Consider the following 23,572-nt stretch of genomic DNA (forward strand, 5'->3'; position numbering starts at 1 on the left):
TATTTTAGTGACATTTTTTAGAAAAAATTTCAGCTTGACTTTTCTAGTTTTTCTTTTCTCATTGAGTGTCTAGTGAATTTGATCAATATTTTCATTATTTAAGTCTGAATTTTTTTTGTTGAAGTGCAGGCAGATAGTGCCTAAAGATAGAATTTAGGGCCCAGACTGCCAGTGTGGTATTAGTTTCCAGAGATACATGGATGGTTATGGTGTGTTGAGACTGAAGTGCATTACCTTGAGGTTTTCTACAGGGAGTCTTGCTTTGGCAGACTCTTCCTTTTGCTTAAAGTTTCAAGAGTCCAAAATGCCTTTGTTAATTTTTTAAATTTTGTTTTCTGCTGCAGTTTTAAATTTAGAAGGGACATCTTGTAGGTTCTTCTCTGCTGGATCCCATATCTGCCAGCCTTTATTTGTGACACGCATTTGAAATGTATATAGAGAATTTTCCTTCCCTGGCACGGAACAATCCTCATGTCTGGGTTTATCTTTTTCTCTGGCTCTCAAATGAAGTATTTTTGTCAGTGCAACTTATCAGCTAGCTTGAAACTGCTTAGACAAGCAGTCATTTAAACAATTTTATTTCCAGAGATTTAGCAATATATATAAAATGCATATTGATCCTCGGAGCAAATCTTAATTCTTTTTGATGAAGAGCTCTATTTCATTTATACCATCTGTTCCCTTGTTATGTTTCTTACCATGAAACAGGCAAAGTTAGGCTTTCCATGCAATGATATTATCTATCATGGTTAGGGACCATGTATTTTATGTACTTTTTCAGCTATTTTTATATAAGCTGAATAGTAAAGGAATTTTTGCAATTAGTTTAGTTTGGCTTAGGTTGAATGTGCCTTTGTAATATATGTTCTGTTATCTTGTTTCTTTCTAGGTTCTGTCTTTGAATGCCACTAAAAAAGGTATTCCAGAGTTTTGCTTATTGCTATCAAAGCCAGAAGCCTCTGAGCCAGTGAGGGATTTGTTTCATGCCCTGTGTCACAATTTTATCTTGTCGTTGTTAGTATTTCCAGGCTGCATTTATATAGATGGTGATTTAAGACAAGACTGTGGTCTGGCCTACTTGTGAGTGTGCTAAATGCAAAAGGGTTTTGGATGCTTTCCTTGCTCCTGGTTGTTGCTACCAGTAGAGTGAGTAGAGTATGGAGCGTAAGCAGATGCAGGTGATAGTAGCAGAGGAGACAAAGCTACTACTATAACGTACTGCAGAGCTCCTGTAGAGTCACTGCTTTCTATTACAAGCTGCTATTCTCCTGACAGAGGTGGGACAGGTGGTGCTAGACCATTAGCTCTACCCTGGTTACGTGCCAGACTATGTAGCAGTGAAGTGGCATACTTGCAAGAATACTTTTTCTTTCCCAGAATAGTGCAAGGAAGTGAAAGGGAAGAATTAGAGGACTATGGATTTCTGATGATGTGGTTCCCAGCCTGTTGGTGGGAATAATAGCTACATACTGCTCCAATGGTGTAGGTTGTGTCAGGGTCAGAACTGTCTTTTGCTTCTTGAAAAAAAAATAATTCATAAACCAAGATGAAAAGGGACTTTTCCAAACAGTAAGAGAAATTTTCCAATGATGACATCTGGTTCATGCTTTCTTAGCAAAGTAAATTGTGCTCTGCACAAATCTTGGCTACTTTGATCTGAGGTCTTGTTGTGATTTAACCCCAGCCGGCAACTAAGCACCACGCAGCCGCTCACTCCCTCCCCTCACAGTGGGATGGGGGAGAGAATCAGAAGAGTAAAAGTGAGAAAACTCGTGGGTTGAAATAAAGACAGTTTAATAGGTAAAGCAAAAGCCATGCACACAAGCAAAGCAAAAGAAGGAATTCACTCACTACTTCCCATTGGCAGGCAGGTGTTCAGCCATCTCCAGGAAAGCAGGGCTCCATCACGTGCAACAGTTACTTGGGAAGACAAATGCCATCACTCCGAACATCCCCCCCCTTCCTTCTACTTCCCCCAGCTTTTTATTGCTGAGCATGATGTCATATCCCTTTGGTCAGTTGGGGTCAGCTGTCCCGGCTGTGTCCCCTCCCAACTTCTTGTGCACCCTGTGGGGATCTGTCCCCTTCCTCTTGGGCATTGTCTCAGAAATCTATGCCACGTGCTCGGGCGACATCTTGTGGGGACTGCCTGGAATGCTGGATCTTGGCAACGCTCGATGACGCAATAAGCTAGGCGCCCCCCCCTCCACCCGCCTCCGGATGTGTGTCTCCGGCGACCGCCTGGCAAGGGGCCAATCCTACGGCGCAGGAACCGGACATGTCCCGCCTTCGGACCTGTGATTGGTGCAAACTGTTGACTGGCAACTCCAAGTCACATGACTCTGCCGAGAAACTCTATAAAAGAGGCTGGATCGCTCGACCACGCGGGACCCTCACCGCCATCTTCCGAGAAGGAACAAAGGACCGCGGGATGCCGCTGGAACTCTCAGGGTGGTGAATATTCTTTCTCTCTCAACTGTTTTCTCTTTTTCTCTCTTTCTTTTACTTCTCTCTCTCTCTCTCCCTTGAACATTGAGTTGCCTCATTGTTGGACTTAATAAAGCCAGAGTTAAGTTTGTTGATACCGTGCCTCGGTTGTGCTTCGTCCGAACTCAAGGATCACAAATCTATTTTATTTCGGGTCAGGATTTTTGGGGGTGCTTTACCTGCATGCAGGTTAAGCATACCGGGTGATAATTTCACGGACCCCACGTGGGGGGGGCTGTCTGCATTGAACCAGGCACGCCGCACGTGGGCTGCACTGGAATTATTTATATTTTGGCGGGCCCTGCGCGCGGGCTGTCTGCATTGGACCAGGCACGCCGCATGTGGGCTGCACTGGAGTTACTAATTAGGCGGGTCTCTCTTTCTCTCGAGGGGGGGACTGTCTGCATTTTATTTCTAGATTTACTCCTTTTTTACTAATTATGCGGGTCTCTCTCTCTCTCGGGGGGGGACTGTCTGCATTTTATTTCTAGATTTGCTCCTTTTTACTAATTAGGTGTGTGTCTCTCTCTCTCGGGGGGGGGGGGGGACTGTCTGCATTTTATTTCTAGATTTGCTTTTGAGAACTAATTAGGCGGGCCTACGACCTACGTAGGCTGTCTGCATTTTATTTCTAAATTTGCTTTGGAGGCGGACCTAAATCCAGAACCCGACAACCCCCAGCCTACTCGCTGGTAGGGTGGTGTGAGGAGCAGAAAAGGCCTTGACTCTGTGTAAGCACTGCTCAGCAATAACTAAAACATCCCTGTGTTATCAACAGTGAAATGTCCATTAAGTTCATTTAGTCCATGACTTTGGGCTCCATCTGTTATAGTGGTCACTCAGGACAGGAGAGGTGGTCTGTTGTGTGGAGTTATTGGGCACCAAAGCCAGCTCAGGTCGGGTCACTGCTGCACTTGCACTGCCTCTTGTAAGGCTTGTCCTCCATTGGTTTCGGTGGCTCTTGCTATGGTAATTCCCATAACGTGTAACTTAAATCACGGGTTACAACAATTTAAAGGTATTTCCATTACAATCTCCACCCCTGGTCCCTTTGGGACAGTTTATAGGGTTTAACATTACAATGAACTCCTCCCCTTGCCCCTGCTCCGGCTTGGACTTATCCACAGACTGCAGTCCCTTAGGGATGTACCTGCTCCAAGTGGAGCCTTATTTATGAGCCACAGTCTCTTCAGGGGTATACCTGCTGCGGCGTAGACTTATCCATAGCCACAGTCACTTTGAGGTTCACCTGTTCCAGTGTGGCCTTCTCCATGGGCCACAATGCCTTCAGAGATATACCTGCTCCAGCGTGGCCTTACCTACAGCCACGGTCCCTTCAGGAGTGAACCTGCTCCAACATGGCCTTACCCATGGGTGCAGTCCCTCCAGGAGAGTACCTGCTCTGTCGTGGGCTTATCCATGGCCACATGGTTTGAGGTGCTCCAGCATGACCTCATGCACAGCTGCTGATGCTTCAAGGTGTACCTGCTGCAGCATGGACTTATCCACAGCCACAGATGCTTTGAGGTGTACCTTCTCCAGTGTGGACTTATCCTTGGGCCACAGTCCCTTCAGAGGTATACCTATTGCAGCACAGGCATAACCATGGTGACAGATGCTTCGAGATGTACCTGCTCTGGTGTGGACTCATCCACGGCCACAGACGCTTTGGGGTGTCCTGCTCCCACGTGGACTCATCCACAGGTAACAGTCCCTTCAATTCGAGTTCACACTGGAGTTCCAGCCTGTCCAGTACAGCAGCACAGAAACAGCAGCGATGCCCTGGCCATCTGCCAGCCCAGGCACATGGCCATTGCCGTTATCAAAATGTTCCCAGGCACAGCAGAGTAAGATGATAAGCAGTACAGCAGTACAGCAAGCAGCGAAAGCAAAAAGCAGCCACTAGTGAGCACTAGACTCTCATTTACAGTAAGGCAAGCAAGCCCCATTACAGCGGGCGGAAAAAAAGGCACGGACTCTGAGATCGAGGATGCAAGCAAGGGCCTGAAGCCAAGGCTTTTTTATTGTTATTCTACTACCCTATTTAACTGCTACAATGCAGGAGCCGGACTATGCAGTTCAAGATAACATCAACATTCACATGCTAAGCACTCATCACCCATTCTGGGAAGAGCCACAGTGTTCTGGGCTCAAAACATCAACAACCATTCCTTGTTTTCAGTTCTGTGTTCAGAACTGACCTCGACACATGTTTACTTCTTTCATGCCTCAAAAAGCCCTGTGAACTGGTCTCGGCTCCTTTATCTTAGAAGCAAGCAAGAACTATTCTCAATGCAGCGTTCCCAAGCGAACCCTCTGCTCCCCAAGTAAAGCACAACTGTTTGCAGGCTGATGGTCTTCCACATTTCCCCCTTTTTTGTTTATTCGATGACAAGGGTGGTCACGATGTGGGCTTCAGCTTTTCAGAGTCCTCTGATTGCAGACCAGGTAAAGTGAAGGACTCGCAAACCGAGGGATCTCTGAAGCAGCACTCGGGGCAAAGGCACGCAAGCGGGGATGCAGGCACCGCGGAGTTCGGTTCCTGCTAGAGAGAGAGAGAGAGATTCCGGGCCTGCTGCCTTTGCCTGTATATTAGGGGTTTCTTGCAGGCAGCAGTTTTCCACTGTGATTTGATCTTTCTCACAGCAGGGCAGGAATCTCAGGCATAAACAATTAGGTGCCCCTGAGTCTTATCACAGGCCTATGTTATCTGAATGCAGATGCTCTACTTGTCCAGCACACAAGACTAAACAACAGTTAGTAGTATGATATACGTGTTTTTTGACACCCCAGGTGCAAGTCACTTGAGCGTGTTTACAATCCTCCTCGCCAATCTTCCGTTATATTCCCATATTCCACCCCCTCGCTCAAGAGACAACTTCTGGGGAGTGCAAAGCTGGATGTGTATATTTGGCTTGCGGGGTGTAGACCAGAGTAATATACAGAGGCATGCAATAAATACATATAGAAAAAGGAATAAACATAGATATCTATACAATAATGCTGTAGCATCACTAATTACAAAGAAGGGCCAAAGATAAACAAGAGTGTGAACAACATCTTTGTAGTGTCCAAATTAACTTGATTCCCACGTTCTAGAAGAGATAACCACTGTGAGAACCAAAACAGTATCTTCTCCTCAGAGCCACCTGCATGTGTCAACAGAAAGGCCTTAACCACGCTTGCGCGGAAGCGAGGTCACACAGCAGACAGCACAACTACGGGGGGACCACGTCCACCAGAGACCACCCAAGACCCCTCGCAGCATGCTACTTGCATGCTCATCCAGTCATTTCAGCATTCCCCAAGTAATGCCTGGTGTCGGGTTGACTTGCGTGGTCCCTGTACTTTCAGCATCTGCATTTCTGGTACCGGGTTCTGGTTGTGGTTTCTCCAGCTCATGGTATGGCTTCACGTATCTCGCAGGTAGCCAACGAGGACCTGTTGGGAGTAAAACACAAGCATATCCCCTCCCCCATGTCAACAATTCTACTGGTCCATGCCAATCAGTCGGGCCTGGCAGATCTTTATACCAAACTTTAGGATTTTGTGTAAAGGGATCTTTACCCTGAAAATGTCGTTCCACTGCCCTGGTATCTAATCGAGATGATGACCGATTTAGAAAATTTAAAGTGAATGCAGCCATATCTAATTGTTCTTGAGGAGCTGTGGCTACACTCCCCTTTTTTTGTTTTTGTAACATGTGTTTCAAGTTTTGATGTGTCCGTTCAATTATGGCTTGTCCGGTGGGGGTGTGCGGGATACCTGTAACGTGAGACACACCCCACTGTTGTAGGAATAAGGCCGCTGCTTGCGATACATAGGCGGGTCCATTGTCTGTTTTTATTTGTTTGGGGAGGCCCATAAGTGCAAAGCACCTTGTCCAATGTTTCTTAACATCCTGAGTCCATTCCCCTGTAGCTGCAGAAGCAACAACATAACCAGAAAAAGTATCCACAGTAACGTGAACATACTTTTGCCTGCCAAAAGGTGGATAATGTGTAACGTCTGCTTGCCAAATTTCATTAGCCTTCAGTCCCCTGACATTTACACCATCATGATAAGTTGCAGTATTATATAATTGACAATCGTTACATGCCCGAATAATATCACGAGCCTGCGTTTTTGTCAGAGCAAATTCTTTCTGTAAACTGCGAGCATTTTGATGGAAAAAGGAGTGAGATAATTGTGCATGTTGAAATCGTTGAGTAAGGGAGGTTGATGTTATGGGCAAAACAGTGTACTTATCAGCTGCCACATTCCCTTCTACCAGAGGTCCTGGCAAGCGAGTGTGAGACTGAATATGAACAATAAAGCAAGGATGCTGTCGTTGCTGAAGCAGAGTTGCAATAGTAAGGAAAAGTTTATACAGCTCTTGATTGCTAATTTCTTTAACAAATGCAGCTTCTAAGCGGTTAATAGCACCAACAGTGTATAGTGAATCTGATACAATATTAATAGGTTCGCTTGCAAACAATGTTAAAGATAAATGTATTGCAGACCACAGAATCACAGAATCACAGAATCAGCCAGGTTGGAAGAGACCTCTGGGATCATCAAGTCCAACCATTGCCCTGACACCACCATGTCAATTAGACCATGGTACTAAGTGCCATGTCCAGTCTTTTTTTAAACACATCCAGAGATGGTGACTCCACCACCTCCCTGGGCAGCCCAAATATTGTAGAAATTTTCACATAAATTGTTATAAAAGTTCTCATGAATTAAGAATAGAATAATAAATATAAGTCAATCTGATAAACACAGGTGTGCTTTCACAATCCATGAATATTGTTCTCAAAGCTCCTTGTGTAATCCTGACCTATGACTGAACAAATCATCAATCAAAGCTTAATGAGTAGCTAAGCAGGAGTAGGCCTAGAAGTATTACCTTCTGATGATTTTAGTAAAGGGGATGTATGGTTAACCTTTTCTTTACCTTAAAAGAAATATAGGATACTTAGAAAAAAACATTAATAGAAATAAAGTTCTAAATAGACTTTAGCTATTTTAGGTTAATACTTAGGAGACACTGGCAGTGGAAACCAGACTCTGGTCGACCTGGATCAAGATGGGACGCTGATCACAGCAAGAACATTAAGGACGGGGTGTCGACCGGAGTCAGAGCGGAACCAGAACATAAAGATCAGCTAAGCAATGGAAAAGAATGGACTTTTGTGGACTTCTGACAATGGACTTTTGTGGACTCTTGACGAAGGAAGAAAGAGGAATTTAAATAGTTAGTGGATTATTAACAGAAGCTCGTGAAAAGTTTATGATGTAATTGCTTATTAGTTTCTATATAAACCGATAGCGAATTTGAGTCAGGTCCCATTCACTGCGGTGGTGGTCCAACTCTGAGTTGTTTAATAAAACCAGCAAACCTAGAGACCCGGACTCTGACAATTTTCTTTAACAGAATTTGGCACCCCAGATGGGACTCTAGGACACTGTTCCGATTCTCTGAGCATTCCCGTCTCCAACGACTAATTGCCGGCAACAAGGGTGAGTTCACCTGGTGGTCTTGGGAGCGGGTATACTCAGACATTAGGAGCCTGTGTGTTTAAAACTGCTGAGGAATTTTTGAAACAAGGGTACCCCGGGAAATTAAGGAAAAGATAAAATGGGAATTGGACCCAGCATTGAAAGGGGGACGCCCCTTGCTGAGGTTTTGGAGAATTGGAATAGAATCCCGTTGACCGGGACATGTGGGAAAAAGAGATTTATTTTGCTGTGTCAAGAAGAATGGCCATTTTTAACTAGGGTCCGAGGTGGAGGACCTAGAGACATCTGGCCCTCTAAAAGGACCCTTGATGCACATAAGTTGAAATTTTGAAGGATAATCCTCGAGGATGAAGGGAGTCAAGATATTGATTTTTGGTATATTTGGTATTATTGGGTAAATACAAAGAAGGGCAAAAGAGAGCCTAAACAAGTGAAACCTTCCATTCCTTCAGCGCCCGTGCTGGAGGAATAGAGTTTTTTCACTGACAAGGGATTTGGCATGTATCCCATGAGGTTGGAATACATCCCAAACCCTAGAGCTGGACCTGGAGCTCCACCAGAAGTTCCACCAGTCCAAGCTGCTGTGAGACATGAACCTTGGAAACAAGGAGATTTAGTAAACTGGCAATCAAAAGTGCCACGCATCAGAGAGGATGCTGAAAAATGTGCTCAGATGCTATCTGGCATTTTTACTGATTATTCTCCAAATTGGAATGATGTAAAGACCCTTATGAGAGAGCTCTTTACAGCAGAAGAGAGGGAAAAAATCTTACAAAAGGATCGGGAAATTGCACAAAGAGGTCAAACTCAAGGGCTACAGCCCTGGCCTGATCAAAACCCAAATTGGAATTTGGCCACTGAGGATGGCGCCAGACTCCAATGAGAAGCCTTACAGCAACTGGTGGAGGCTGTTCAGCAAGCTGGCGAAAAAATTACTAATTGGACAAAGGTAATGGAATGGAGGCAAAAACCTGATGAACATCCCAGCGATTACTGGAGTCGGTTAAAAGCTCCCCTCCTGAAATATGGAGGAATGACAAGGGACAATTTTCAGGAACCCCTTGCAATCAGTGTATTTGTGGATCAATCTGCACCTGATATTAATAAATATTTCAAGAAACATATGCCAGGGTGGCAAGGCGAAAGCCTCACAAAGATTCTTAGTATTGCCACCTTTGTATATGATGGGAGAAGTGAAGAGCAAAAGAAACAAGATCAAAGAAAAGAGAGAAAGGAGAGAGAGAGAGAGATCAACCTTTCGGCACCGCAATTACTCAGAATTACCAACGTGGCAGGGGAAGAGGTTTTTCACAAGGTTGTGGAAGGGGAGACCGAGGAAGACAAAGATTCATTCCCTCTGGAACTGATACTCCGGAATGTTTTTTTACTGTGGTAATTTAGGGCACATCGTCCGGTATTGTCCTCTGATACCACCTTCCAACAACGGTGGGAGAGACGGAGCGGAAAGACCGGGACGTCCACATTCTCGCTGAGAAATTTATGGATCGGGACTCTGGGATTAAGGTAGATAACGAGGGACTTATCACAGCTAAGGTAAATGGCATTCCTGTTAACTTCTTAATAGATACTGGTGCAACTTTATCGTTGTTAAATTTTCATGTGTCACAGCTATCTGATGAATTTGTAAAGGTTACTGGAATTTTGGGTGAAGAGAAGTTACCGCTTTCTCTTCCCCTTCCTATTGTTTTTGATGATCGTTTGATATGGGGTTGATATGTTATTTCGCCAACTTCTCCTATTTCACTATTTGGGAGAGATGTATTGCAGGAATTGGAATCATGCATAGATTTAACTCCCAAAGGAATTCGATTGATCATAATGGGAATGCAAACTGTAGAAATTCAAGAAGGTGAGCTTAAAATCCCAAAAGAGTTAAAGAATGTACCTAAAAAATTATGGAGTCTCTCCGGAGATGATATTGGACTGCTAAAATCTGCAGAACCAGTAGTGATTAAAACAAAAGGAGGGACTCCCCCTTCTATTAGGCAATACACAATTGTGGCAGAAGCCATCCCAAGTATTGGAAAACAAATAAAATCATTTTTGGAAAAGGGGATTTTAAAAGAATGTCAAAGTTCTTTTAATACATCCATACTCCCGGTTAGTAAACACCGACTGGACAAAGATGGGGATCCAGAATATAGATTTGTACAAGATTTAAGAGCAGTAAATGAATTTGTAATTGTTCCCCATCCAGTAGTACCTGATCCAAATTTGATTGTTACTCAAATACCTATTTGGGGAAAATTTTACACTGTATTGGATTTGACTGGAGCTTTCTTTAGCATACTTGTGGCCGAGGAAAGCCAGCACATATTTGCCTTCACTTGGCAAGGGAAACAATTAACCTGGACTTGGTTACCCCAGAGATTTACAAGCTCACCAACTATATTCTCCCAAATTTTGAGAGGGGATTTGGCTGATCTGTTTTTTCCGTGTAAGTCTGAATTGATACAATATGTAGATGACTTATTGTTAGTATGTCGTTCAAGGAAGGATTGTGTTACAGATACTCGGTATTTGTGTAATAAGTTGGTTGGAAAAGGCCACTGAGCATCTCCATCAAAATTGCAGTTTTGCCAACAAAAACTGAAGTACCTTGGATTTATATTAAGTCCAGGTACGAGAGAAAGAGACCCTGAGCGAATTAAGATAATCCAAGAATTACCTAGGCCTGTAACAAAGAAACAAATTCGGGGTTTTTTAGGACAAGTTGGATTTTGTCGCCCTTGGATACCCAATTTCAGTGAATTGGCAAAACCCTTGCATGCTGCCACACGAAATGAGGAAATTGAACCAATCAAATGGGGTCCGGAGAGACAAAAAGCTTTTACAACTCTGAAAGGTGCCTTAATGCAAGCACCGGCTTTAGGTTTACCAGATTATAGTAAACCTTTCAAATTATATTGTGATGAGTGAAAGGGAAATGCTAGAGGAGTTTTAGTCCAAACTTTAGGGCCACATGAAAGACCAGTAGCATATTTTTCTGCTCAGTTAGATCCGGTTATACAAGGAACACCATTTTGTGTAAAATCAGTAGCTGCGGCAGCAGAAATGGTAGAAAAATGTAGATCAATAGTGCTGGGACATCCCCTAACTGTATGCGTATCCCATGAAGTTGAAATATTATTGAAACAATATGCAGAAAAATCACTTTCACCGCAACGGGCACATAGATATGAACTGGTTTTACTTTTGGCTGTGTCAAGGTTTAAAGCTGGGCCGGCTATTAAACCTGTGGCAGATGCTCTCTGTTAAACCTCCCCCCCCACCCGAAGGGAAAGGGAAAGGGAAAAGGGAGAGAGGCTTCCGGGTTGGAAAGTTAAAACAGTTTTAATAAACTATAATAATGAAAAAGAGTATAATAATAATAGAAATACATAGAAGTTCCTTCCTACTTGGAAGATGGCGGTGGGGTCCCGCGTGGTCGAGCAATCCAGCCTCTTTTATAGAGTTTTTCGGCAGAGTCATGTGACTGGGAGCCATCAGTCAACAGTTCGCACCAATCACAGGTCCGAAGGCGGGACATGTCCGGTTCCTGCGCCGTAGGATTGGCCCCTTGCCAGGCTGTCACCGGAGACACACATCCGGAGGCGGGTGGAGGGCGGGCGCCTAGCTTATTGCGTCATCTTGCATTGCCAGGCTCAGGCATTCCAGGCAGCCGCCATAAGATGTTGCCCGAGCACGTGGTTTACGATTTCTGAGACAATGCTCAAAAGGAAGGGGACAGATCCCCACACCTTCTACTGTATGTAAAAGGTCTGACTGAGCAGGGCCAGCTCGATTGATAGATCCCCTGGTGTTAACTAGCCAGGTAGCTTGTGCCAAATGCTTATCCCAGTTTTTAAAGCTTCCACCCCCCATTGCTTTTAGGGTAGTTTTTAACAGCCCATTGTATCGTTCAATTTTCCCAGATGCTGGTGCATGATAGGGGATATGATATACCCATTCGACGCCATGCTCTTTGGCCCAGCTGTCTGTGAGACTGTTTTTGAAATGAGTCCCATTGTCCGACTCAATTCTCTCTGGCGTGCCGTGTTGCCACAAGATTTGCATTTCGAGGCCCAGAATAGTGTTCCGGGCAGTGGCATGGGGCACAGAGTATGTTTCCAGCCATCCGGTGGTCGCCTCCACCATGGTAAGCACATAACGTTTACCCTGGCGGGTTTGAGGGAGTGTGATATAGTCAATTTGCCAGGCCTCCCCATATTTATATTTCAACCACCGCCCCCCATACCACAAAGGTTTTAACCGTTTGGCTTGCTTAATTGCGGCGCATGTTTCACAATCATGGATAACCTGTGCAATAGAGTCCATAGTTAAGTCCACCCCTCGGTCACGAGCCCATCTGTATGTTGCATCTCTCCCTTGATGACCTGAAGTGTCATGAGCCCACCAAGCTAAAAATAGTTCACCTTTATGTTCCCAGTCCAAATCTATTTGGAACACTTTAGCAGCCTGATCCGCTTGTTGGTTGTTTCGATGTTCCTCAGTTGCCCGACTTTTAGGTACGTGAGCATCTACATGACGTACCTTCACGACTAGTTTCTCTAGCCGAGCAGCAATATCTTGCCACAGTTCAGCAGCCCAAACAGGTTTACCTTTGTGCTGCCAGTTGCTTTGCTTCCACTGCTTTAACCACCCCCACAAGGCATTTGCCACCATCCACGAGTCAATATAAAGATACAGCCTTGGCCACTTTTCTCATTCAGCAATGTCTAAAGCCAGCTGGATGGCTTTTACCTCTGCGAATTGATTCGATTCACCTTGTCCTTCTGTGGCTTCTGTGACTTGTCATATAGGACTCCATACAGCAGCCTTCCACTTCCGATGTTTTCCTACAAGACGGCAGGATCCATCGGTGAACAGGACATACTGCTTCTCATCCTCTGGTAGTTCATTATATGGTGGGGCTTCTTCAGCACGTGTCACCTCCTTTTCTGGTGGCATTCCGAAGTCTTTGCCTTCTGGCCAGTCCATGATCACTTCTAAGATTCCTGGGCGATTAGGGTTTCCTATTCGAGCCCTCTGTGTAATTAATGCAATCCATTTACTCCATGTAGCATCAGTTGCATGATGAGTAGTAGGAACCTTACCCTTGAACATCCAGCTTAGTACTGGTAATCGGGGTGCCAGGAGAAGTTGTGCTTCAGTACCAATTACCTCTGAAGCAGCTCTAACTCCTTCATATGCTGCCAGTATCTCTTTTTCAGTTGGGGTGTAATTGGCCTCAGAGCCCTTGTATCCTCGACTCCAAAATCCTAGGGGTCGACCTCGAGTCTCCCCTGGCACTTTCTGCCAGAGGCTCCAGGTAGGACCATTGTCCCCAGCTGAGGTGTAGAGCACATTTTTAACATCTTGTCCCATACGGACTGGTCCAAGGGCCACTGCATGCACAATCTCTTGTTTAATCTGTTCAAAAGCCTGTTGTTGTTCAGGGCCCCACTGAAAATCATTTTTCTTTCTGGTCACTTGATAAAGAGGGCGTACAATCTGGCTGTAATCTGGAATATGCATTCTCCAGAAACCCACAACGCCTAAGAAGGCTTGTGTTTCTTTTTTGTTAGTTGGTGGGGACATAGCTGTTATTTTGTTGATCACCTCTATCGGGATCTGGCGACGCCCATCTTGCCATTTAATCCCTAAAAACTGGATCTTCCGGGCAGGTCCCTTGACCTTGCCTCTTTTTATGGCAAAACCAGCTTTCAGAAGAATTTGAATTATTTTCTCCCCTTTGTCAAAAACTTCTGCTGCTGTATCACCCCATACAATGATGTCATCAATATATTGCAAATGTTCTGGACCTCCACCCTTTTCTAGTGCAGTCTGGATCAGTCCATGGCAAATAGTAGGACTGTGTTTCCACCCCTGGGGCAGTCGATTCCAGGTGTACTGGATACCTCTCCAGGTAAAAGCAAACTGTGGCCTGCACTTTGATGCCAAGGGAATAGAGGAAAACGCGTTAGCAATGTCTATGGTGGCGTACCACTTGGCTGCCTTTGACTCCAGTTCGTATTGAAGTTCTAGCATGTCTGGCACAGCAGCCCTCAGTGGTGGCGTAACTTCATTTAGGCCATGATAGTCCACAGTTAATCTCCATTCTTCATTACTTTTGCACTGGCCATATAGGACTATTAAAGGGTGAGCGAGTCTTGCTAATCACTCCTTGATTTTCTAATTGTCTAATCAGTTTATGAATGGGGATCAGGGAGTCTCGGTTGGTGCGATATTGTCGTCGGTGCACCGTGGCAGTAGCAATTGGCACCTGTTGTTCTTCAACTTTCAGCAACCCCACAACAGAAGGATCCTCTGAGAGGCCAGGCAAGGTAGACAGCTGTTTAATGTCCTCAGTCTCTACAGCTACTATACCAAAGGCCCATCTATATCCTTTTGGGTTCTTAAAATACCCTCTCTTAAGGTAGTCTATGCCAAGGATGCACGGAGCATCTGGACCAGTCACAATGGGGTGCTTTTTCCATTCATTTTTAGTTAGGCTCACTTTGGCCTCCAATACAGATAACTCTTGAGATCCCCCTGTTATTCCTGAAATACTGACAGATTCTGTCCCTTTATGATTCGATGGCATGAGGGTGCACTGTGCACCAGTGTCTACCAGGGCTCGATACTTTTGTGGTTCTGATGTGCCAGGCCATCGAATCCACACAGTCCAATAAACTCGGTTATCCCTCTCTTCCTCCTGGCTGGAGGCAGAGCCCCTCTTATTAAAGATTGGATTCGTGCAGCTCACGGGGATTGGACCTTCATTTCCCCTATTCATATTTGGGAAATAGGGACCTGAGGCCCATCTACCCTGACTGGAGTCCTGCTCACTGGTAACTGGAGCAGCCATCCTCCTAGGAAAATTCTCACTGGTATTTCTGTTAGCTTGCAACTCACATACTCGTGCCTGTAGGGTACTGGTAGGTTGTCCATGCCATCTGCTCATGTCCTCCCCATAATCACGCAGGGTAAACCACAGGATACCTCGTGACGTGTTCCGTTTCCTTTGAGCCGGTCCAGTAGGAGGGCGTTTCCTCCTAAAGGCTGCAACGCGGGCCTGTGTAGGTAGAGATTTAAGTTGATTCTCGATCCTGGACAGTTTGTCTGACAGTTGTTTAAATGAGTCCTTGTCTTCCTTAGTCACTTTTCCCACAGCCGAGACACGGGCCTGCAGTGGGGAAGAAATACTATCTTCATACTGTCGCATACAGTTAGCCATTTCGCCCACACTAGGTCGTGCCATAGCATCTTCTCCCCAGACTAATATTGACAATGTATGGGCATGTGTCGGTGGAGCACTCTTCACAACCTTCCGGAACATGGATCGGTTGCATTCCACTTCATCAGGATTTACAGGATCTACAATGTCCCGTGGGTGTCTATAAATGATCTCTTGCACAGCTAGTTCTCTAAGGTAGTTAATACCTTTTTCTATAGTGATCCAGTTGCTTAGGTGGCTCATAACATCATCTTTATAGGGATACCTGCTCTTTACAGCTGACAAGAGTCGCCTCCAGAGACTGATAGTGTTTGACCTTCTTGGAAGCATCTTATCAATACCACCGTCTCTGGGCAGGGATCCCAACTGTCTGGCTTCTCTACCATCCAAGTCCATGCTATCCACCCCGTTATCCCAGCATCGGAGCAACCAGGTAATAATTGGCTCACGGTCATAACGACTAAAATCTTTTCTTATATTTCGCAGTTCTTTCAGGGATAAGGAGTGGTAGGTTATCTCTACGTCTGAGTCCGAGTCCTCCTGTTATTGTTCTGCTTTAGAAGGATCTTTCTTGTGTGATGGGTCTGCTTTAAAAAGACGATCAAGGGAACCCCCATCTGTGTCAGGCCCTGACTCTGACTGAGAAGGGCCCTCACCTGGGTCATGTGATGGCTCTGCCTTAGAAGGCTCTGAGTCATCATCTTTCTCTTTATGAGCTGATTTCTTTTGGTGTTTTCTCCTGGTTACAGGGGCAGCATAATACCTACCGCTGTTGCTGCACTGACATCTAATCACATACCACACCAGAAACACATTCAGGACACACAGGACACACACAAATAAAAGCACGCCCTGTTCGAATTTTGCAGGAATCAGCTTGGCAAAAAAGGAGCAGATACTATCAAATCAGTTAAAAGATGCCCGGTGCACGCAGCTACCGATTCGCGATTAAAGCTGCCCATCATTGTATCATAGAGATAAGAGATCGGAATAATAACTGCCCAGTTTATCACGACATAAATCAGTATCAAAACCCATACCAAAACAACACATTTCGACCAGCACGCCCTGTTAAACCACATGTAAGCACCAACACACAGCGCATACGGCAAGTAAGGTATTATTACACTGAACTCCCAAACAAGCTTTATAAAGAAAAGAGGTAACACAAGGTTCACAAATAACATTATCATCTTCGCTATCTGTTTTAATTTCCAACCCCTCGTAAATCTCAAAGGAAGAAATCTGATACTCTCTCAGCTGAGCTCTCCGGGTCTCCTCCCACTGGAGCTGGGATTCGACTTATCAGAGCAACCTGTCGGAGCTTCTCTCGAGCCCCACGTTGGGCGCCAATAAATCTGTCAAGGTTTAAAGCTGGGCCGGCTATTAAACCTGTGGCAGATGCTCTCTGTTAACCCTCCTCCCCCACCCCCGAAGGGAAAGGGAAAGGGAAAAGGGAGAGAGGCTTCCGGGTTGGAAAGTTAAAACAGTTTTAATAAACTATAATAATGAAAAAGAGTATAATAATAATAACAGAAATAATCAAATATATACAAATATATATACAAAACCAAGATCGAGCTCCCCTGAAGTCAGCCACGTCACCACCGGCACTGCAGGGCAGGCTCCGGGAAGGCCCAGGCTGGGCCTAGCGACGGTCGAGAGCTGGATTCAGGAATGCACGGATCGGGATCGGGGGCAGCAGGAAAACAGACGGAGTCCTCCTTGGACACCGGCCATAGCAGAAAGAGAGCGAGATCCTCGTGATCCCCCCGCTTTATACTGAGAATGACGTGTATGGGATGGAATACCTTCGTTGGTCAGTTTTGGGTCACCTGCCCTGTCCGCTCCTCCCTGCAGGTGCGACCCCCCTTCGGCTCTTCACTCGTAAGCAGTGAGGAATTTAGCAGTGACCTTGGTTTCTCTAAGACTAAGTACAGCAAGAGCCTTTCTGCATAACATCCCCACTGGTGCCTCAGCGATAACTACAAACTTCGAGCGTTATCAGTCCTGGAAGCAGACACTGTCTGCAAAACATGCAGTTAGTTTCAGAAAGTGCAGTTACTTAGAGGAGACTTAGCTGAAAGTAAAAATCACTGAAAGGAAAATTGGCCTGGTTTAGGCCAAACCAGGACAGGCTGACAACATCACACTTCAAAGATGCAATACTTTGAATCCAGACACTTTAATACCTTTGCTGACTGAAGGGGAAAAAGATCAACATGACTGTACCCAGGTATTAGCAGTATCCAGTAAGCCACGTAATGTTCTTCAAGACCAACCCCTGAGTGACCCAGACATCAACCTTTTGACAGACGGCTCATCCTTTTATGAAGAAGGAAAAAGGTATACTGGCTTTGCAGTAACAACAGAAAAAACTGTGTTAAAAGCTAATCCTCTCCCTATTGCTGTGGGGGCAGAAGGTGCGGAAATCATAGCGCTTACTGAGGCTGCAAAATTGGCAAAAGGTCAAAGAGCTAATATTTACACGGACTCGAAATACGCTTTTGGAGTTTGTCATGCTGCAAGTACCCTGTGGAAAGAAAGAGGATTTTTGACTTCAGCTGGAAAAACCATTGCACACGGGAAGGAGGTACGTGAACTTTTAGAAGCTATACAGTTACCTGCACAAATAGCAGTAATTTATATAAAAGCTCACACGAACCGCCGAGGTGCACTGTCGCGAGGAAATCGCTTGGCTGATCAAGCTGCGAAAGCTGCAGCCAAACAAATTCACCTTATTATGGCAGCTTTGTGTGTAGCAGAGAAATTTGACAGGCTTCCAAGTGCAGAGGAGATGTATGAGGCTCTTCCAGAGGAAGAAATGAAATTTTGGAGACGACTTGGAGCGGAACAATGGAATGGACAATGGACATTGGGCAACAAGCCTCTACTCCCAAAAAGGTATTTACTACCTCTTGTCCGGTGGTTCCATGAAAAATGCCATGGGGGACCTGAAGGACTTGCACTGAGAATTCAACGGCTGTGGGCTGCACCCGGAATCCACTCCGCAGTGAAAAGGATTACTGAAAGCTGTAAACTTTGCCGACAATATGCTACAACTAAGATTCGGCCACCTCAAGGTAAAAGACCGCCCATGGTGTTTCCTTTTCAAAGATTAGAAATTGATTATGGTGAAATGACAAAAGCAATGGGGTATTCATACTTGTTAGTGATTGTAGATCAGTCATCAGGATGGGTAGAAGACTTCCCAGCCAGAAAGAATGATTCAAAAACTGTAGTGAAAGCTTTGCTGAAAGAATTAATACCCTGATATGGAGTTCCTGAAGTAATTGATTCAGATACAGGAGCTCATTTTTCGGCAGCAATTCTGTTACAAGTTTATAATGCTTTAGGAGTCACAGGGAAGTTACATACACCCTATCACCCTGAGTCCTCTGGACAGGTAGAGAGAATGAATAGGACCATAAAGGAAAATATTGTTAAAGTGTGTAAAACAACTGGATTGAAATGGCCAGAGGCTTTGAATTTGGTTCTATGGGACATTTGGAACACACCCAGACAACCTGTTGGGTTATCGCCAGCAGAAATATTGTTTGGGTGAGTTTTGGCTGTTCCAGGCACTTATTTGCCAGCAAAAACAAGTTAATTGGATGGAGATGAACGAATGACACAATATATACTGTACTTGCAAAATTCTTTCTTTGAAATGCGAAAGCATGCCTATTGGTATCAAGGTGGATCTCCTGAGACACAAGTACATAGTATTCAACGAGGAGACAAAGTATTGGTGAAAAACTTCAAAAGGAAAAATAGATTTGAGCCAAAATGGGAAGGACCCTATGTTATGCTTTTAACTTCTTTTTATGCTGTCAAAGTTGCAGGGAAAGAGACCTGGATCCATCATTCTCATGTCCGCAAGGAACCCGAGGAAGGATGAAATATTTTAGTTTGTTCCTTTTTCTTCCATCTGTAAATGTTGCTGTTTCACCTTGTGTAAAATTTGATATTTGTTACCATGATTCCAATACCAATGCCTCTTGTGTGCTTCATAATAATTGTTCTTGGCAATCTGCAGGCTTCTTTGCAGCAATTAAGACAAAGACTGGAGAAGGAAGAAAGAGGAATTGAAATAGTTAGTGGATTATTAACAGAAGCCCATGAAAAGTTTATGATGTAATTGCTTATTAGTTTCTATATAAACCGATAGTGAATTTGAGACAGGTACCATTCACTGCGGTGGTGGTCCAACTCTGAGTTGTTTAATAAAACCAGCAAACCTAGAGACCCAGACTCTGCCAATTTTCTTTAACACCATTCCAATGTCTAATAACCCTTTCTGAGAAGAAATGCTTCCTAATGTCCAACTTGAACCTCCCCTGGAGAAGCTTGAGGCTGTGTCCTCTTGTCCTATTGCTAGTTGCCTGGGAGAAGAGGCCGACGCCCACTTCACTACAACCTCCCTTCAGGTAGTTGTAGACTGCAATAAGGTCATCTCTGAGCCTCCTCTTCTCCAGGCTAAACAACCCCAGCTCCCTCAGCCGTTCCTCATAGGTCAGACCCTCCAGACCCTTCACCAGCTTGGTCGCCCTCCTCTGGACTCGCTCCAACACCTCAACATCTTTCTTGAAGTGCGGGGCCCAGAACTGGACACAGTATTCAAGGTGCGGCCTCACCAGTGCTGAGTACAGAGGGACGATCACTTCCCTAGACCGGCTGGCTACACACTGGCCGCCTTGGCCACCTGGGCACACTGCTGGCTCATGTTTAGCTGGCTGTCGATCAGCACCCCCAGGTCTCTTTCCGCCTGGCCGCTTTCTAACCACTCTTCCCCCAGCCTGTAGCGCTGCATGGGGTTGTTGTGGCCAAAGTGTAAGACCCGGCACTTGTTCTTGTTGAACCTCATGCCGTTGGTCTCGGCCCATCTATCTAACCTGTCCAGATCCCTCTGTAGGGCCTTCCTACCCTCCAGCAGATCGACACTCCCACCCAGCTTGGTGTCATCTGCAAATTTACTGAGGGTGCACTCAATCCCTACGTCTAGATCATCTATAAAGATATTGAACAGCACCGGCCCCAGAACTGAGCCCTGGGGAACACCGCTAGTGACCGGCCGCCAGTTGGACTGTTGGATAAAACAATCTGAGTGGACGCTTCCACAGTAATTGATGTGTGTTGCCATTGTGCCTCTTCTTTCCAGGCCACTACGGCCTTCTTTGTTTTACCTGAGCTGTCTGTAAAAACCGTTTTTGCATTTGGTATAGGGTGAGGCACCATCACTCTCTGTGGTTGTAAACAGAGGGAAGGTAAGGCTTGCAAGATTTTATTCTGTGGCAAAGTAAAATGGATATCATTCAAATAATCAGCCAGAGCAGCCTGAAATTCAAGGCTGTCCCTCATCAGAGTAATGTGGGTTTCCTTATGAAAGGGTAGGCAAATAATGTCAGGGTCTCGACCTGTCAGCTGCTGTATCCTGAACTGTCCTTTCTGAATCACCATAATGACCATCTCCAAAGGGGTCATAATGGTTTTTGTAAAGGTGTGTGATAAGAAAATCCATTCCAGGGTAACTAATTGCTGTGATTCTGTCAATTGAGCAAACAGCCCATAAGGCTGGAATTTCGTGTGAATCACAAAAAATAGAAGAGGCAAGTGTAAGATTATACGTCCTGCTTGGGAAGTTATAAGTTTTTGAATTACCAATGCCAATTCCTGTTTTGCTTTGTCAGAAAGGATTCGAGGCGAAGTTAAATCCGAATCCCCCTTCAAGGTGTTAAACAGGGTACTTAACTGTTCAGTAGAAATACCCAGCACAGGACGAATCCAATTAATTGTCCCTAGTAGTTGCTGCAAATCATTTAATGTAGAGATATTGTTTACCAAATGAAGTTGTTGTGGTCGTAAGGTTCTGGTAAACGTTACCCATCCCAAATACTTCCAGGGCGGTTCTGTCTGTATTTTTTCTGGGGAAATATGAAGCCCAAATTGTTGTAAAGAGTCTTTTAGATGATTTACAGTTTTCATCAGTTCTGTCTGTGTCAAAACTGTAATGAGAATGTCATCCATATAATGGTAAATAAGAGACTGTTTAAAAACACTTCGAGTCGGCTCTATTGCAGCAGAGACCACTAACTGACAAATTGTGGGACTGTTCATCATGCCCTGTGGGAGAACCGTCCATTGGTACCTTTTCATAGGTGCCTGATTATTAATGGAAGGTACAGAGAAAGCAAAATGTGGCTGATCGCCAGGATGGAGAGGTATAGTACAAAAGCAGTCCTTCAAATCAATTATATATAACTGCCAATCAGAAGGGATCATTGCTGGACTGGGTGTACCTGGCTGTAAAGCTCCCATAGGCTGCATTACTGCACTGACAGCTCTAAGATCCTGCAATAATCGCCATTTGCCAGATTTCTTTGGTATCACAAATATAGGGGTATTCCAAGGACTAGTTGAGGGTACGATATGTCCAGCCATTAATTGTTCATGTACTAATTCCTCTGCCCGTTTTTGTTTTGCTTGTGTTTTGTCCCCGTTAAGGGGCCACTGATTTACCCAAACTGGTTTTGTTGTTAGCCAAGTCAGTTTGAGCCGGGGTAAGAGATCAGTGACCCTTGGGTTAAATGCGCCATTATAGCTGACAATACAATTCCCCACTGAGCTAAAAGATCACGTCCCCACAATGTAAAAGGAACTGAAAGAACAAAAGGAACTAAGGTTGCTGTTTTTCCTTCAGGGCCCACCAGACACAGAGTACGTGCACTTTGCAATGGAATTTGCAACCCTCCTACTCCATTCACAGCAGCAGCTACTTGTTTAAGAGGCCAATCTGACGGCCAGTCATTTTTGCTGATGATGGACATGTCAGCTCCAGTATCTAACGGACCTGTGAATAACCATCCATCAATTTTTATTGTGAGCATGGGCCAATCATTAGTTACCACAGCACCTGTGGCGTATTAGTACTGCCAAATCCTCCTGTGCCGCGTGGATGTGGATTAGCCGCCGGCACAGTATATGGTATCAATAGCAACTGCGCCACACACTGGCCTTTAGGTATAAAACAAGGTGGTTCTGATGTCCATAACATGATTTTAATTTGGCCCATATAATCTGAATCAATAACTCCGGGTATGACAAATATATTTTGCTTTCCCACAGAAGAACGCCCAAAAATTAATCCTACCAGTCCCGAAGGGAGAGGCCCATATACATTGGTATCTATGATCTTAGTTCTTTTATCATTCAATTCTGTATCTGTGGCTGAGGCCAGATCCAACCCGGTGCTGCCAGCTGTGATGGCAATGAGTTCTGAGACTGTCCGTTTATCGGATTCTCGGACTGAGCATGTGCACAACAGACCCTGTTGTATTGGGGGGCACCAGGCCTCGCGCCTCTCCTCCAGTTTCCCTGCATGGGGTTTCCATCCTTATCAAACCTTGATCGACACTGATTGCTCCAATGATAGCCCTTTTCACACTTAGGACATAATCCTCTGGGTGTTCTAAGTCTTTTTGATCCTTTCTGCTCATCTTTTCTCTTTACTGTCAGATTGGGACGGTTCTTTCTAATATGTCCCATTTTATTACACTCAAAACATTTCATTTCTGCTCGTCCCACAACGAGTTGCTGAGCCAAGGCACTTGCAAGTAAAGCAGCTTTATGCTCTTCAGAACCCACGTTCTGACAGGCTTTAATAAATCCTGCTATACTTCTGTAAGAGTTTCTTAGAGGGCCCAAAATTTTTTGACAATCTGCATTTGCATTTTCATAAGCCAATTGTAATAACAGCGTTTCTACTGCATTTTCATCATCAATCTGCCTGCTCAATGCTGTTTGTAAACGATCAATAAATGTAACATAGGGTTCTTGAGCTCCTTGCCTGACTGCCACAAAAGAGGGCTGGCGTTTCCCTGCCTCCGGAATGCATTTCAGGCACTTTAAAGCCAATGCAGAGATCTGCTGTAAACGCTGTCGAGGTAGCCCTGCCTGTACCTCTGGTGTCGCATAGTGATTAATTCCCAAATATTCATCTAAGCCTGCTTACCTATTTTCCAAAGTGTCTGCAGAAGCAGCCTCCTGGTACTCTGCCAGCCACACTGAATATTGTGCAGGTGTTAAAATCATCCGTAAAAGTGACTTCCAATCATGTGGAGTCATAGTATAGGATTCCCCAATGACTGTTATTAAATTTGAAGTATAGTTACTGTGCAAACCATAGTCTCTCACCGCAGCCCGTACTTCCTTAATCATTTCATAACTAAGGTAGTGATACTCAGGAGAATGATTTGGGCGATAGATTACCAGCATCGCCATCAGCATGGCAAAATCTCCTTTACGAGCAGCTTCCTCTCTACAATTTTCTGCCAGCGTTTT

Source organism: Nyctibius grandis (assembly GCF_013368605.1).
Source record: "Nyctibius grandis isolate bNycGra1 chromosome W unlocalized genomic scaffold, bNycGra1.pri SUPER_W_unloc_1, whole genome shotgun sequence".
Taxonomy (NCBI): Eukaryota; Metazoa; Chordata; class Aves; order Nyctibiiformes; family Nyctibiidae; genus Nyctibius; species Nyctibius grandis.